The sequence below is a fragment of the Sitophilus oryzae genome, unplaced genomic scaffold (assembly GCF_002938485.1).
Source record: "Sitophilus oryzae breed Bouriz unplaced genomic scaffold, Soryzae_2.0 scaffold_1246_pilon_pilon, whole genome shotgun sequence".
NCBI classification, from domain to species: Eukaryota; Metazoa; Arthropoda; class Insecta; order Coleoptera; family Curculionidae; genus Sitophilus; species Sitophilus oryzae.
The window spans coordinates 490,303-497,870 of NW_022145889.1; positions in this window are offsets into that span (position 1 = coordinate 490,303).

The following is a 7,568-nucleotide window of genomic DNA, read 5'->3' on the forward strand; positions in this document are numbered from 1 at the left end:
AGATATGGCCACTGTCCTGATCTATGATGTTAATGATTACTCAAGGACAATCTTCTTTTTCTGCTCTTTATTAAATGCCAACAGGCGCTAATAGAGGATCAAATTGTAGGTAAAGGAGTAATTAAACGTATTGCAATTTAAGAAGAAACCTTCATACCAAATCCATAGACATGAACACATGGGACTATTTTTTTTTAATTAAAAGAATAGTTCAGTCATTGGGGATTTTTGCTTGGAAAAAAGTCCGCAAGTTTTGCAACTTTGCAGGTTTATAGGTTTTGGGATCCCGAACTAAAATCCATAAAATGTACATTTCCAGACTTAGACCGCTGGCGCCGACATCTTGCCATGATAGCGCCCAAAATCGGTATTTTGTGAATATCTCGAAAACTATGCGTTTTTGGCGAAAATTTGAGGAGAGCAAAATTAAAGAGAATAAAATTTCCTATAAAAAATGTTTTATAAAAATTTTCGCTAAAGTCAACCGTTTAGGCACAAAATCCCTGGAAATTTTACAATTTTGTGTAAAATATGATATATTATGTATAGTCGATTTTCCGAAATCAAATGTCGATTAGGGTTCGCTAAAACTAGTTTTAGTTTAGTTTCTTCAATTTTGTCATGAAACAGTGGCGTATTATTAATTAGCAGAACATTTTCCGCGGAATTAATTATCTCAGTGGGGGAAAAGATACCCTCACACTTCAAACCACAAAGAACTTCTAATTCTTGTCTAGATTATACGGGTAATTTAAAAATAAGAATCTTTATTGTTTCTCAAAGATAAAAATCCACTAAGGATAACAGGCACTAAGTCCGGCTGCCTCGACGGCCAACGGCTGGAACCTTGGTTAGCTATTCAATTATTCTCGAAATTAGCTGCAAAAATTTGCTGATAACTTCAGCGTTATGTGGCGGTGCCTCGTCTTGCTGGAAAAATATGTTTTCAAAGTTCCATTAGGGGCAGATCATCAATAAGGGGTCCAAAGCCTACTTACTATTTAAAAGTGGCTACTAAAACTTATAAAAATTCTATATTTCGAAGGGGACTATAACAAAATACCAAGTGTGCTAAATTTTTGGAAAGGTAATTTTAAGTTCTTTTCACTTTATTAAAAATATATAGGGTGTCCCAAATAAAAAACCAATTTTTCTGTTGATAAATCTTAAAATTATTAATTTTAAAAAAATTACACTTAAACCATTAAATTCTAGGTAAAAAGGTGCTTTGGATGTTTTCATAAACCCCGTAACTCCGAAACAGTACAGGTATCGATGTGCGGTTTTCACCATCATGTTTTTGATAAAAATTGAGCTCCAGACACCGATATTATTTTTCGTCTATCTCTAGAAAAGGGTGTTTCCCTTTAAAAGCGTCCAATTTGACCCACCCTGTACCTCTGCGTATTAATTTCAATGATATTGAATAATAAAAATAGGAATATGTTTATTAAAACAATGTGTTATATAAATAATACTTTTACTTAAAAAGAAATAAAAAAAGGACAACCAATTGCAAAAAACAATGACCTCGTATCTATTTATACACAGAGAGAACTTCTAATGTTACTTAATATAAATATAAGTTGCAATTTACAATAGCTGCATTATATACATATTGTAAACAAAACAAAAGTCATCCTATAGTGACGTGATTATTTGGTGGTGTGTAATTTTGAAAAGTTAGAAAAGAATAGTTGTACAATAAACAAACATTCTATGCCAAAAATAATTATATTGTTTTATTAGGAGTAAAAATGACACTTCTTGTGGCGAGGCTGTTGAGGGACGAACGTTAGTTAGTCCGACATACAGCCGAGGCACAAAAAGTCAATGAACGTGCCATTTTTTTCAAACGCCACAAATAATTTTTTAAACAGTTTCTCAAACGTTCCAAATAATATAAAAAGATTTAAGTTATACCTTCTATGTAATTATATATCAAGAAACTATAGTTACGCTCGTTGAATTTGACACTTTATGTCAGTTTAATATATTTTCGTACTTTTATGCTTAGGCGTTAAAAATTTTTTATATTGTTAATCACGTCGCAAAAATTAATACTTTTGTGACGTTTGAAAAAAATATATTATGCTAAAGTTCAAACTAGATTCAAAACATTTGCCACTATATGTATTATATTATATTTAATGATATTTCACAGAAGTTGAAAATTTAATTTAATGTACTCCAACCTGAAAACGATCAATGCCCACATATTAAATAAAAAGATGAAATAAATAAAAAATAAATATTCAATGACTGCCTACTTATTCTTTCTTCTGCATGCTATTCAGAGATTGTCATATTGTTATCACTTTTCATATACACAAATCGGTAATCGCTAATCACAAATCGCTCTTTGCGAACGATTACAAAAATGGCGTCCGATTACCAATCGTCGATTAGTCATCGGAAATTTTCAGGTGCGTTCAGCACATGATCAATAATCGATTACTAATAGAGGACGTCTGCTGAATGCTGCCATTATATTGTTTTGTTAGGAGTAAAAATGACAATTTTTGTGGCGAGGCTCTTGATGGACTAAGGTTAGTTAGTCCGACATACAGCCGAGGTACAAAAAGTCACTAGAACGTGCTATTTTTTTCAAGCGCCACAAATAATTTTTTAAACAATTTCAAACGTTCCAAATATAAAAAGATTTAAAAGTTATACCTTGTATGTAATTACATATCGAGAAACTATGGTTACGACACTCGTTGAATTTGACACTTAATGTCAGTTTAATAATAGCTTTTTTCGCTTTCCTGTTATTACCGATCAGGGGCGGGAAAGTGAAATAGCAAAAGCGGTTCCACCGTTTCCACCGAGATTTCAAATAAAATAGTTCCAGCCTCAGGCGCTAGGTGGTAGTGCAATTAATTTTTAGGTTAAGAAGTTGCTACTAGTTATTGCCAGATGACGTTAAATCATAATTTTTTTGTAGTTTCCATAGTTTCCAACGGCCATTGTCATACTATTGTCAAATTCTCAAAAAATATTGTCGTTGTCATAGCCATAGATAAATGCAACAAGTTTAGATTGGAAAGCCCGTAAAAACTTTAGGTCGCGAAATTATTTTGGGTCGCGACCGTTATACGCGATCTGGCGCTGCTATAGCGGTCGTTAAGAACAACGGCAAACAAAAACAGAAATAATTTTCTCTTGTCAAAGTCAGAATCTTCAAAAATCATAAAGTCATAGATAAATGCAACAAGTTTAGATTGGAAAGCCCGTAAAAATTTTAGGTCGCGAAATTATTTTGGGTCGCGACCGTTATACGGGATCTGGCGCTGCTGTAGCGGTCGCTAAGAACAACGGCAAACAAAAACAGAAATAATTTGCTCTTGTCAAAGTCAGAATCTTCAAAAATCATAATAATCTTTCAACATCCAAACCGCTCTCATTAAAGAAATTCCGAAAAGTGTTTATAGCGTCCATTTTCAAAGTAATAATTGTTATCTTGTGAGTTTAATTCAAGTTTTATTTACTCCAACCGGTGATAATTGTGAAAAAGTGGCACTAAAAACTTAAAAAGCTGTGCTGTAAACTGTGATCTGCAAAAACCATGTCGTGAATCGTGGCATAACGTCGGTTTCCAATGTTTCATAGGTATTTCATGCATGCGTCCTTATATAAAATAAAGTTTCTTGTATGCAACGCAATGTCTTTTATTTATAAAATTAAACGAAAATAATAATAAATTTGAATAAACAATATTTGGCGATATAATTCCGGAAAAAGCCGAACCGCTCCGAAATTTTCAAAAGTTTTGGGTCGCGACCGTTGCAAGAATTAGCGCCAAATAGTGTTTACATTGTCCTTATTATGGGCACTTTCCAATCTAAACTTGTTTCATTTATCTATGCATAAAGTCTTTCAAAATCTAAACCGCTCTCGTTAAAGAAATTCTGAAAAGTGTTTATAGCGTCGATTTTCAAAGTAATTATTGCTATCTTTGAGTTTAATTCAAGTTTTATTTACTCCAACCGGTGATAATTGTGACAAAGTGGCATTAGAAACTTAAAAACCTGTGCTGTGAACTGTGAACTGGAAAAACCATCGTGGATCGTGGCATAACGTCGGTTTCCAATGTTTTATAGGTATTTATACATAAATATACCTTATATAAAATAAAGTTTCTTGTATGCAACACACTGTATTTTATTTATAAAATTAAAAGAAAATAATAATAAATTTGAATAAACAATAGTTGGCGATATAATTCCGGAAAAAGCCGAACCGCTCCGAAATTTTCAAAAGTTTTGGGTCGCGACCGTTGCAAGAATAGCGCCAAATAGTGTTTACATTGTCCTTATGGGCACTTTCCAATCTAAACTTGTTTGATTTATCTATGGTCATAGCGCCAATCATAATATTATCAAATGATTATCAAAACGTTTTTCAAAACTATAATTTGTTATATGTGTTTTAATTAGACAATTCCTTTTGTTTGTGGCCCTAAAAATATAATGTAAGTCTTTTATTTTTGTCATTTAAGTACAGATTTATATTTACTCCATTTACAAAACTTTGGGCGCATTATGTTGGTCTTGTTTTATTATAATAAACGATGTTTAAATATTTGATTTATAAATAAAAACTTTAAATAATAAATAATATTTACACATGTTTGGCTTTAATTTTATTTAATAATTGTATAAATCTATATTAAAGAATCTTATTTTTTACACATCACAAATAATACTTGTTATTAGTATTGTTGAATTTGTGTAAAAATAAGATTTAATAATCAAATTTAATTATATATTTTAGAGTAAATTCAATAAATACGCTCATTTAAAAAGCCCGCGCTACGATCCATTTAAAACAAGCCCTACTCAATAGATGGCGCCACTTCTGTAGGACCATTTTTCAGTATGGCAGAGTCCATTCTTTTTCTAGCTAGATATATTCTTTGTTACCGATTCTAAACCGTCCTAGAACTGTGATGCGTATGCGCAGAAGGAAATATGAAGACATTATTTCATTTGCGCATGCGCTGCAGAGGTCTAGGACGGTTCAGAATCGATAATAATAGGAAAACGAAAAAAGCTAATATATTTTCGTACTTTTATGCTTAGGCATTAAAATTACTTTTTTATATTTAGTGGAGTGCTTTAAGCCCTTATGGGATACAAACATCGGAATTCATTTACTGTGAACGAATTTTTACAAAACTTTTTGCATTGAATTGTTAATAAGATATATTTATATATAATATATTTACATTTCAAAAATATTTTTATAGATATACAGGATGAGTCAAATATATATCATTTATTTATTCGAGGTCAGTGAATTTGCTTAAAATTCCGGTTCCAAAATAAATGGTCTTTGAATTATGACCACATCCATGAGAACGTCAATCTAGATAACCTTCTTATGAGAACTTCTAATTGAAACGATCGACTTATTGTAAGTTTATCGCTAAAAAAACGCCGTTTGCCAGCTTTTCAAATTGATAATGAATTGCACTTAAGGACCGTACATATTAACTAACGGACTATAAGAAGAAGATTAAATGAAGCAAATCTTATGTCAAGAAGGCCTGCTTCGGGACCAGAACTTACTAGATGTGTTGACTAGGCCCAAAAGCAAAGGCATGGTCTTAATGAAAAAGTTACGAAAAAATGTTACGAAAAAAGTGCCTTCTTTAAAACCGAATATTTCCAACAAAAATAAGGCTAATGAGATGAACCAAAAAACAAACCATCGAGAAATGATGTATCTAGATGATAAAATGATTTTCAAGTTTCTTGCTGTTTTATATTTCACAGGGTGTTTCAAACTTTCACGAAAATATCAACATTTTGTTTTTCCTCGTATAATTAACAGATGGGTTCCATTTTTAATTTAGAAAAAGATACTAAAAAGTCAAATAATTTCGTAACACACTGCTTAAAAAATCATCAAAATCGGCCCATTAAAATAAAATATATTAAATCAAAGTTTTAAGGTGCCCATTTTTCGTGCTGGTGAATGTATTTCAAAAACTATACATTTTAGTAATATACTTTTCTAATGAAACAAACCCTTATTTTTTTACTAAAATCCAAAAATCAATTAATATATAGGGTGTTCCATTACAAAAAACATAACTTTGATGTGTAACTTTTTTTGGGGACACCCTGTAGAACTCTACATAATTTTAAAAAATGCTTTAAATTGACTTACATAAGCTCACAAAATTTCACCTCAATGCAAACTTTTGTTCTCCTTGCAAAAACCGCGCCGTGTATGACGCGCCACCCTGTATAATTCGATTTCAATCTAAATTTCAATGATTAGAATATAAGCAGAATAGGTATAGTTTATGCATTAGGTTTATTTATTTCAATAAATTTTCTTAGAAAAAGAATTAAAAAAATCAAAATATTAAGAAGGAAATAATTAAAGAATTTAATAAAATTACTAAAATAAAAAATTAAAAGCAACGAAAAAAAATGGGCAAACATTTTAGTATGTTATCTATAAAACACAATACAGAAGGTTTCACATTAATTCATTCATATTTAAATTCCGAGGTAAAAGTCTCTGGGCACTCCACTAATTGTCAATCACGTCGTAAAAATTAATACTTTTGTGACGTTTGAAAAAAAGTATATATTACACTAAACTTCAAACTAGGTTCAAAACATTTGCCAATATATTATATTGAATGATATTTCACAGAAGTTAACAATTTAATTTAATGTACTCAAACCTGAATACGACCAATGACCACATATTAAATAAAAAGATGAAATAAATAAAAAATAAATATTCAATGGCACTGCCTACTTATTCTCTCTTCTGTAAAATATTAACTAATAAAAAATAAGGATGACTTTGTGCAAACAAATTTGCCTATATTATTCTTTGTTTTATTTTGTATAAAAAGTCTAGTATCAACTTCTTAAAATAAATTTCGTAAGTCAATGAACACATCGAAGCTCAAAATATTCAATATTTAAAAGAAATGACACACCCAAAAAATTCTTAGACATTCACTCAGAACAGCATTCGTAACTATTTTTATGTACACACACTTATAAATATCTAAACAGCCTATCTACAATGAAATCTCTTCAGGATCACTAAATGCTCCAATTCTGTTATGGACATCGACCGACCTCACGGCAAAGTAATACTTGTTTTTATCCGCGAACTGAGTTAATGTACAAGCCATTGGTAACGCCAATGCTTTCACATCACCCACTTTACGCCACATATCCGTATTAGGGGCGCACTTGTTTCTTGATATGCGTATAACCGATAGCTGGCAATGTTCTCGTATAAGCTTAAATTATAGGGCATTTTCCATTGAAGAATTATACCAATGTCGATTTTCTTAATGGTAAGATGGGGTTTGGGTAACAGCGGTTTCAAATTACTATCGATATTTATTCTAGGAACTGGCGGTAGAGGTGCCGGATGCTTTTTTCGAACACTCGGAACTGTTTTTAGCGTCATCGTCTGGCCTTGTTTATTTGACATTACAGACACTGTCTGACCATTCAATGCAGCAGCTATGAAAACAAAAAAGAATGATAATTTTACTTATAATCACAGAATACCTCCAGCTA